General features: G+C 38.6%; 1 long non-coding RNA gene across 1 annotated transcript; it reads left to right on the forward strand.

Annotated features, from left to right (window-relative positions):
* The first annotated feature begins 2,484 nt into the window (after positions 1-2,484).
* LOC146761306 (uncharacterized) lies at positions 2,485-5,072 on the forward strand. The gene is made up of 2 exons (XR_014943853.1): positions 2,485-2,638; positions 4,759-5,072. It is a non-coding gene; the product is annotated as an uncharacterized LOC146761306 (long non-coding RNA).
* The last annotated feature ends 5,797 nt before the right edge of the window (positions 5,073-10,869 follow it).

Raw genomic sequence — 10,869 nt, forward strand, 5'->3', positions numbered from 1 at the left:
AGTGTTAATGAATGTTAATGAGTATATTTATTTTTCCACGTGGAAGAATTCAATTCCTTTGCTTCATACACAATTCTATGTCAGACATTATTTTGTCAGACTGCTCTGCGGCTGTCATCAGTCACATGGCAACAAAATGTAACAGGATATTGGTGGGAAGGCTCAGCTTCTACTGCCATACCACCAGCATCTGCCTCTGTTGTTGCAGGCCAACATCATAAAATAGAAGATATTACTTTCAGAGAACCCTAGTGTTGTATTTATTTATTTTAATGGAGATAAGGACAAAGACTTGTACAATTCTACTTGGATCACTGTAATATACAGTAGTTAACAACTGGTGCTATTAAAAACACTCTTTCAATTACCTGGAAAAGTCCATTTCATTCCTGAAGACAGTAGAAACTGTAGGATGACGCTGTCAGGGGCATGTATTTTACACAGTCTTTGTGTTATTTATGCCTCATCTTAAGTTTTCAGCTTCTCAATTAAAGTGAAAATGGAATGCATTTTGTTAAAAGGGAACAAAGTGGAAATGATTGATGAAAAGTAGCTTAAAGAATTGCCACTCTCTGAAACCACTTGGTTTGGCTGTCACTGAGGACTTTCCAAAGGCTAAATTAAAAGTGCATTACAAAGGAGCATTGTATGCTGAGACTGCAGATGGTAGTCTGAACCCTGGGATCTAGGTAGATTAATTTCAGTACGATTTTATAATGCTTTAAGGATATACTGTTGCTATACTGACAACAGTATAATTAAAGAATTGCTGTAGATTGATTTAAAAATATAATAAAAATGAAACCTTGCAGTAGAGACCAAAACTTCAGAGAAAAACATCATTCTTTCATGGGATAGTTTGAAGGCTCTTTCCCCCCACTCCCTTTCCTCCCCCCCCCACCCCCCCCTTTTAATTTTTAAATATCCTAGTTGTCTTGCTGCTTTTGGGAGCTTTGATACTTGGCCAAAGCTTGAGCACAGAGTAATGAAAACAAGAAGAACTCTAAAATCCCAACTCTTTTTTTTTTTTTTTTTTTGTAAATGCCTTTGAAATGTCTTAGAGCAGCATTTCTTCTTTGAGGTTCATCTATTTAAAATGTTTGTGTTGAGCTGAGTATAATTCAACTGAAGAATATTGTCTGATGCACTCTAAGTTTTAGGGTCAGGGTGATAAATCAGTGTGCATTGCATAATGTTCTTCACGCCGTGTCCCATCTAAAAATGGAAGAGAAGCAAAAACAATATTAAAGAATCACATCCTATTTGCAGGACTGAGACAACAGCAGATTGATCAGAATATACTGTTCTGGATTTCTGTATTAAGATTGATATACTCAAGATGAAATATGTTTTGTGATTATACACATTTCTATATATAATCATTAGAATGGCTGCAAATTGACTGGTGTACTTAAGATAATAATGTTTTGAGATTAAGAGCATATGATATTCAGACATCTCAACAACAGTCTTACTGCGTATCTCAAAGAAAGAACTTGTGGGGAATAGTTACATATTTGACTATTATTGTCTTCTTGTATGACATAAAAACCCATAGCCTGTGTTGCAGGTTTTAATCTGCTCTGCTTTTAACCAACTTTAAGTCTAACAAGGGAACTAAATTATTATAACAATAGGAAGGAATTAAAAAGAGATTAAGACCATAATAAAGTAGCTAATTTAATTAGAAGTCTTCACACTGAGCTATGTGGGCAGTTTTTTCAGCAAAGAAAAAGTCTAACAAGGAAGACGTAAAGAAGACAGCAAATAAGACCTGATGTGCATACTGGAGGTCTACCAGCCCTTCATGCATTTTGGCTTACAAGGAAAAATAATTATAGAACCATAGAATGGTTGAGTTTGAAAGTATCTTTCAACTTGCAAAGATTTAAGTTCAAAATATTCATCAGTGTACAAAAAAAAAGTCCTAAAGAAGAGTAGCAGTGTGGGATATTAGAAGTATGCAGCAGCAGCAGCAGCAGTGATCTTATCTGGATGGGAGAATGTAATTGACAAGGTGAACTTTCCCTGAGGTTGGAATGGCAAACTAGGAAATTTGAAGAAGGCTTACTATGGTTTAGATTTGACCGTAAAAGATACAGGAAATATTTATTTAGAATTAGAATTAGCACCTGCTCCTTCAGTGGTGTGGTAAGAAATGCTGAAAGGTGCCATTAAGGAAATGAGTAGGCACTGTGCTGGGAGGTGACCGAGAAGCCTGAGAGCCAGTAAGAAGCTCTCTGCTAAGGCCTTGTTTGTACTCCTGTGGGTATGTGCAAGCACAGAAAAGTGCCCAAGGATGTTGTGTCTATACAGGATTTAAGTGAAATATTATTAACTCGAAGGGTAAGTTTACTCTCCTCATGAAGACCTCCTAGCACAACCACAGTCAGGTGATCTGCTTTCTCATTCAGAGAAGTGATTGTAAAGGTCATTTCTGACTGTCTCAGTTCTAGGACTAATTATGCTGTTATTCTCACCTAGGGCACTTCCACTCAAATTTTTGCTCCATGAACCATTCCACTTGCCCATACTTCACAGCTATTATGGTTGTGCCCGCAGCTCTGCAAAAGGAACCTAAGTTGATGAGAAGGAGCTGCTGATGAGAATTCTTACATCAGGGAAATCCTTTTCTAGGGTAAGATCCCTTTGCAGTATCCCAGTAAGGGAAGTAAAATTAAGACAACTGGTGCTCAGCAGCTATAGCTCAGGTGTGATCATACGAGATCTGCTCACACTTATCTCCTTCAGGAGACTCACCTTTCTTAATTTCAGTAGGCTAAAGTGTAGATGTCTACATCTGAGCTAGTAATGGTATCTTCCCTTGTAATCATCTGAGACAGTGAGTAGATAAATTACAGTCTGAGTCATGATCTGTCCGAACAGTGTAGGATCCTAAACTGAATTTAGACTTAGGCAGTTCTGACTATACTGAAGAGATCTACATTGACTGTAAAAGGCACCTCAGTGACCAGGTTAGACATATACAACTAATTTGTTTATGCTGAATAAATCTCAACCTCTGACCATGCATTCAGATTTTGAAAATGCATAATCCCAGAGAATATGTCAAGTCATCAGAAGAGATGGGAGAACTAGGATCTACACTCAGAAATGTATTTTAAAGTATTAGCAACTCTTCTGTATATTCAGGCAACTTTCTTAATGTGTTTGAAATGAATTTGAAGATGCAACTTCACTGGGCCCATATATCCTTCTTATCACTAAAAAAGGATGAAGCACAGTCAGTAACACATCATTAGCTCCTCCAGCATCCCCCAGTAGGGGGTGATCCAGTCTGATCCAGCTTCAGAAAAAGGCTCATACAAATTAGTTTTCCCTTGACAAAAAGAGAAGAGAAGATTAGATTGTTTCTAAAGAGCACTGTCCAGCCTGCATCCTGGGTAGAGTATCTATGTCCTGTCCACCCTCAGAAGCAGGACACAAGGTACTCACTTTACCCATTATGGGTATGTTTTAAGGGAGCTTGGGTTCTGTACACAAGACAGAGCAATGTTTTCTTCTGGTAACTCACACATTTCGCAACAGCTTTCATGAGCTGTACCAGTAGACAAACAAGCAAGCTAGCGTGTAAGGCGAGAAGGCAAACCTTCTCCTCAAACACAGGGAGCTGCTGGCTAACCACAAACTGCAGCATGCACTGCTACACCAGCACACAACAGGGAAATGCTGAAGGGTAAAACAGCAGACTGCTGGTCAGAGCAGGGACAACACCACAGTGCAGTACTTGTTTTGAGGATATTCACTATCTTAGCTCCTTCTGCTAGCTGTTATTCTAAGGGCAGAAGCACAAACATACCTGTCTGAGTCAAATCCAACATGGCCCAGTAAAATGTTTTGACAGTAGCAGAAGGAAAATACTCAAGGACCCAACACATACTGAGTTCTGCACTCACACAATCTGCTGTGGTCATGATTTTACAAACCTTGTTCACAATCTCCCCACCCCACCCCCCCCTCTTAAGTATTTCTTCACATGGCTGCTGTTTTATCCCTGTTCTCTACCACCTATGTGCTTTCGGAAGTGCATAGACCAGAGGTGTGCCCTCTGATCTAAATGCTGGAGGACAAAGCTGCCAGAATGTGCTGGAGATTAGTGCTGGTAATAGGTCTGTGATACAAACAGGTGTGTATGCAGATGGTGACTCTCATCTGCACATTTGTGTTGTTCTCTTGCAAGATTCTTCTTTATGCAGCATGTAAGCTACTCTTGCAGCCAAAACCTTGTGACTATGGACAAGCTATGGATTTCTACTTTTGGTTGTGCCAGAGGTTACTACTTCTGGCTTCTGGACATTACTGCCCCTTCAGCTGGCAGCTGATTTTCTTATACAAGTGCACTCTATCCTGTTAATGTCCAGATGTGTTGGATGAGCAAAGTCTGGTTATTTACATATGGATCCAAACTCCTATCCTTCCACAACAGCATTCAAGCAGGAGGTTATTGCACTCTCAGTTGTTTATCTGTTACAGTAGTCTGCTAAGCATTTAAAAATAGGACAAAGAAATCTAATTTGGTTGGACTAAATTAGGGTCTGTGTAGAATGCCAGAAGAGTCCATGCACCCACTGAGACTTATTGAAATCTGAGAAAATATGCCTCAACTTGGTATTGAGAGCTACAAATTCAGGACTTAAAGAGTATGACTCTTACAATTAAAAAATAATAATAATAATAAATTAAATTAAAAGTATGTAGAGGGTTCTTTTTCTTAGGGCTTATTTTCCTTTATTACAGCACTTCCATTCTTGGAGTTGGTCAAAGACTATACCAGAAGTTCTGTTCTTCCAAAACCTCTAGTGGTACCGCACCCAGTTCTGCTGCAACAACTCAACTCCCAAAACAGATACCTGCTCTATCTCAGTGGATGATATTCTCCCCTGCTACTTGCAACATGTTCCCAGAAACAGAAGTGCATCTCAGCTTTGATAGAGCATTTTATCAGACAGTGAACAGTGTTCTCAGTCTAAAAAGTACTTATAAAACTATGTATATCAGGACCATCTGTAGCCCCCCACCATAACGGTGAAATAAAATATATTTCCAATTTATATTGTGGCATTGTGCTTATTATAAGTTTAGTTCTTTCAGCAGATGTATAAACCAATAACTTTCTTTGTGTTAAATATTCCCCAAGGAAAAGTAAATTGACCTCTTCAGGGATTTTCTGAGGATCAGAAAAATGTCCTTTCGGTATCTGTTTTCCATTATTGTAATTACAGAGGGTGATGATAATCTTTTCAGCATTATTGTTTCGACATGTGCATGATTTATAGTCAGACATCTAAGTTCATTCGATGTCATTGTTGAGAGCAGCGCATTGTATCAGAGATAAAAGGAATCAGACAGAAATGTAATCTGATAACTGACTTAATTTGTGACCAGCACAGAAATGTGGTCTTATTTAGCATAATTGTAAATAACTGCTTAAATTTCAAGTCATCAGTGAAGTGCAAATGCTCTAAGATGGATATTATAAACAAACAATTTCACAAGAGAGTACTCAGATCAGCTGATAATATTTCAGCAAACAAAGAGTTTCTGCTGTGCCTCCCGGCGCTGGGTCTTGTCAAAACTCCTTAGACAGGCAAAATTCTCAAGGAGCTCAACAGGAAGTTCAGCAGCAGTAAGAAGTATGGCAAAAGTATCTTTGCTGAATTAAAAGCCCAGTATTTCTTTCTTAATAAAGGGGGCTGTGATAAATTGTGCCCACACTATTGTACATGTTGACAGGATGAATTGCATCAGCAAGGGAAGAGCTTGGGCAAATCTGTTGGCTTCTGTTTGTAGGAGCAGGGGTAGGTTAACCACAGCACAAAAACGTTTCAGATTTGCTCATTAATATGGCTGTGGATTCCTAACTATAGCTTACCTAAAGCATCCTGTAAAGCCAGCCATCTGTTTTCATACCAAAGATCTGTATTCAGAAAGAGGCACAGGCCAGTCAATAGGCTGTATGCCAGAGTATTCCTGTGAGTAAGAGAAGTAGGCATTCATATCTCAGATACTGTGCACCACACTTGGTGATATATCGAGACTGAAGAGCAACAACTAAGCGAATAGCACTTTTTTGCTTCTGCTACTCCTTCCCAGTGCAGTAACGCTCAGCAAATGGCCAGATTGGGCCACTGGTGTCAAGGGTTTTCAGTGATCTTTGAGAGCACTCCAGGGCCTCCAAAGTCATAGACACATAAAATTTTAGAATCATTAAGATTGGAAAAGACCTCAGGTCATCACGTCCAACGAAAAATCGATGGCCACCATGCCCACAGACCACCCTGACATACTGTGTTTTAGCTAAACGTTTTCTTTGAGATTTAATTTCTTCAATTCCTGTGTGTAATTGGACTGCATCTTTATATGACAGTTACTCTCATTGCTCCATAGGCCACACTAATCTTTTGTTATAAATATAGTAAAGCGGTAATGTTTGACAGTTTAAACTGAAAAGATATTACCTAAGTATAATTGGAATTTGTATATAATTCATGGAATTTTATCTATAACTAATATGAATTTATTCAAATCAGAAACTTTACAGAAAGTTTTACCTGGATTATGAGTAAAATGAGAAGATTTCTCCTTGAAGGCAAATTCTATAATAAGGCATCCGAAGCATTTCATTTTAATATCACAATGGTTTGTTTCAATTCAATCTTTTTTTTTTTTCCCAAATCCAAAATGGATATATTTTATTCTGCTGGTGCTACCTGACAATCCCTAAATAGTCAGAAATTAATTTTCTTCTTTTCAATGGTGAAAAGAAAATAAATTTCAGAAAAAAACAACCTTGTATGTCAATGTAGTTCTGACGCTGGTTCTTTGGCCAAATTTCATCATGAACTCCCTCGTGTTTCAGATCCCATGTGAAAAAGCTTTGAAAGTAGGAACTAGCAAGGAACTGAGTTGAATTTGTATTACTACATCCTCTTATTTGTCCTGATGCAACACTGACATATTCAACAAAATAATTCCACTTAACTATGTGACATGAGATCAAAAGGTGTTTAACTCATCAGCCATGATTTTTGTTTAATTAATGTAAGAACAACTTAATAGTTATGGCTAATCTTTTTATACAGATTTCTTGGATTTTTTTTTTAATGTAAACTGTGTTCTTGAAATTAGCCTGGAAGTAGCTGCATATTTGACCCTCAGCAGCAACAACAAATGGTACACAGCAGATCTGACATGCTATCAGAGTAATGGATCATTTTAAAGAGCCTGGAAATGATTAAACACGGGTGCTGCTGCATGCAGTCTTTAATTGATTGATTTGAGTTTGCGGTCAGAAAATGACTGTCAGCTACAGCTTATCTATAATTATCGGTAATCAAAACCAGACTTTTCTCTCTTCTTAATGCTGTAATGCTCTTTCAGTTCTCTTGACATGTGTTTGAGTCAGGCATTCATCTGCTGTTGCCTAATAGTGTTAGTCCCAATAACGATATGTTCTGATATGCATTCAATAGAAAAAGAAATACTGTTGTACCTCTGAAATGATCACTTTGAGTAAGGAGGAGAGAAATTGTTAGACAAAGATGTGAGGTTTTGAATATTCTTTTTGTGTTGTGCTGGTGACAAGGGCACAACAGAGAAAAATCTTTTTTTTTTTTTCTTTTTTTCTTCTGTGTACTGGATGAAGAGCAGCCAGTGCAGTTCTAGAAAGGAGCAAACTTTACTCTGTAAACTGTTACTGTTAATGGAAGCAATCAGAACCATCCCATACCATTGGATGTCTTTCCTGAAGATATTGAAAAGACATTCGCTTTTGAGGGAAGAACCTGAGAATTATTTTTCATGAAGCATGAGACCTGTTGAGGTAGCACAATCTGAAGATGTTCGCTCTGCTGGGGCTACCAAGAGGTTTCATCAGCATTGTGCAGATTGGAAGGTTATGTACCTGAGACTAAAGCCCTGAATTTACTTCTCTCAGTTCCCACTGGATGCTCTTTGGGTGAAAAGAAGAAGGTAAGATCAGGTCCAACTTATTTTGAATAAAGGGAAAATCTGCCCAAATCCCATTCAGTTTATAGAACAAACAATTCACCGGCAGAATCAGAGTTATGAATAGTAGGTGAGGGAAGGTTCTTCCTGTGACTAGAGGTAGGAAAACAAGCCAGAAGCTGATTAGGATTTAAATGCCATCCCCTTGCAATCTGTCCTGTTGGGTATTTTAGTCTGTGATCATAATGGGATCTATTTCTACAACATATAAGAGCTCAGATGTGTGACAGGCAAACTGGGAAATACAAATCTAATCTTACTGGTATATTTTTAACTGGGTTGCAAAATGAAGGGAAAGCCAAAAAAAGAGGAGGATCTATGATGTACCTAGTACACTCTGTCTGCTTGGGCTAACTAGCTTAAGTTAGTCTGCAAAATATTAAATCTAAAGAAATAGAAGGATTTTCTAGAATATACATCTCCAAAAGTACCTTATCCCTCCAATACCTACCTTCAGGTATATATCAGTGAGCTATTTTTAGTTGTTTTAAAAGGGTAAGCCTTTCTAAATGAAGGTAAGGAAAAAGATAGACTTCTTGTTAGATGTGTCATAAGAACATAAAGCTTTCTCACTGTGGATACATTACAAAATATGGGGAAAGAAGACAAAATGCACTGAAAAATGAGTGTTATATTATTTCAATAACTGAATATTTTATTTTTATTAGTATACTTTTGTATTCTTATACTTGGTGCTACGAAGTATGAAACCTGCCTATTTTTGCATTAGATCTTTTGTCCCTTCAATGAATATACGTAGGGAAGCTACTACTTTTGCTCATAGAATTTAGCGTCTCTTAAAAGGCCTTAGGCATACTTTGTAGACAGATAAGTTCTGTTATTAAATGCCTTAAGATCAATGTATTCCTGTATCCAGAAAGCATACATTCTGGCTGCAGTTTCTATTTTTTGATCTATCTGCTAAAACCGCAGAGCACTCAAAGGACGCTTGTCTGTCAGCACGCGAGTCATCTCCCAGAAACCTACATAAGAATATGTGGTGAAAGCTAACTATGCACTGTGCTGGACGAGGGCCTAAGCAACTCCAGCCAAAGTGTTAGAGCCTTATAGCTCTCATCATTCAGAGATCCACAGCACTGAGCACACTGCTGTGTCTTCAGGTCAGCTCTGAGATTTCTACTAAACACCTTCTCCTGCAGAAAGTCACAACCCAACAATGACAGTTCTCTGTGCCCCCCAGTTCTCACAGTGGGCAAGAAGGCAAATCCCTAAAGCAGTAAATGTGCATGTGTACCACCCTCTGCTCCCAGTAACATGGATTAACAACATCACTCTGATACCATGCCTTTTGTTTTAATTCTTGAAAATCGTTATAGCAAAAAAAAATAGGGAAAAGATGGAAATAAAGGAGGGAGGGAGGGAGGGAGGGAGGGAGGGAGGGAGGGAGGGAGGGAGGGAGGGAGTGAAGAAGGAAGGAAGGAAGGAAGGAAGGAAGGAAGGAAGGAAGGAAGGAAGGAAGGAAGGAAGGAAGGAAGGAAGGAAGGAAGGAAGGAAGGAAGGAAGGAAGGAAGGAAGGAAGGAAGGAAGGAAGGAAGGAAGGAAGGAAGGAAGGAAGGAAGGAAGGAAGGAAGGAAGGAAGGAAGGAAGGAAGGAAGGAAGGAAGGAAGGAAGGAAGGAAGGAAGGAAGGAAGGAAGGAAGGAAGGAAGGAAGGAAGGAAGGAAGGAAGGAAGGAAGGAAGGAAGGAAGGAAGGAAGGAAGTAGAGGAGTGATCTCTTTTGTCAGGGAGGTAGTGCTTTACATTGTAATGAAATGCCACTGTTAAAATATTTCAAGAGAAATAGAAAAGCAATATTTTGACCCTTTGAATTTATCTCTGAAAAGTAATTTGAGGAATCAGAGTTGACAGAATGATAAATTTCTGATGCAGTTTTGAGACTGAAAATGTAAGTTGGCACAGAGATTCCATTTCCTAACCAATTCAAGATGGACTTGGAAGGGGCATATTGTCTTGGTTTTCTGTATGCTGCACAAAGACAGTTTGTAGCATCAAGCTTAAATGTCCCTTCAGTTTTCGCAGGTGGGCACATATGCCTTTGAAAAGCTGACTATGATGTTGTCATATTTGCTTGTCTGAAGTGCAAACTGTACTCTGGTGAGGTGCTGTGTGCATTGCTAATTATGAAGTTATAGGTGTGATATGGGCCTGTTATACCCAGTTGGCATGGCAGCTGAAGTCAACTAGAAAAGCTGGAAGCTAGCTTGTGCTCTGCCAGACCTTTGCCGGGCCACATATTATGTTCCTAGTCTAAGTTATATGTCCTTGTGCTGAAGGATTTTGCTGGTGGTCAGCATTTGAAAGCAATGGGAATACTCTTGTTCATTTTGGCAGCACTGGAGCAGCTTCACATCCTCTAGCCATTTAAGAGAGGACCAGTAAAGAACAGCAGATTCACAGCTTTAAAGTTCTAATATATAACAGTGATAACTGTGCTCATCTAATTTGCCACTCTGTACAGAACAAACTACAGGATTTCTTCAAAAACTCTTTCCTAAATTTCAGCCTCACTTCACTCCTTGTTTTCGCTGAGCACAATGTAAAGGTCTATTTTAAGTCTTTTTCCTAGTTTGTCATGCTTCATCTTCAAATTGATTGCATCTCTGGAAACTAAACTCTCCTCAGGAATACTTTATGAGTTTCTTTTCCATAATGTTATTGACTAAATTTTCTCAGAATTCCCAAGACCTCAGAAGACTTCTATATTACATTTTGTTTTATTTTTGTGTCTTGTGGGAGGCTGTTTTCTTATACTTCTGTGTATGAAGATGCAAACTCCCACACAAAGAAACCCACAGAAAGACCACAGTAACCTCTCAATGGG

This window comes from Coturnix japonica, chromosome 3, assembly GCF_054131305.1.
Source record: "Coturnix japonica strain WE chromosome 3, WE-NBRP24, whole genome shotgun sequence".
Lineage (NCBI taxonomy): Eukaryota > Metazoa > Chordata > Aves > Galliformes > Phasianidae > Coturnix > Coturnix japonica.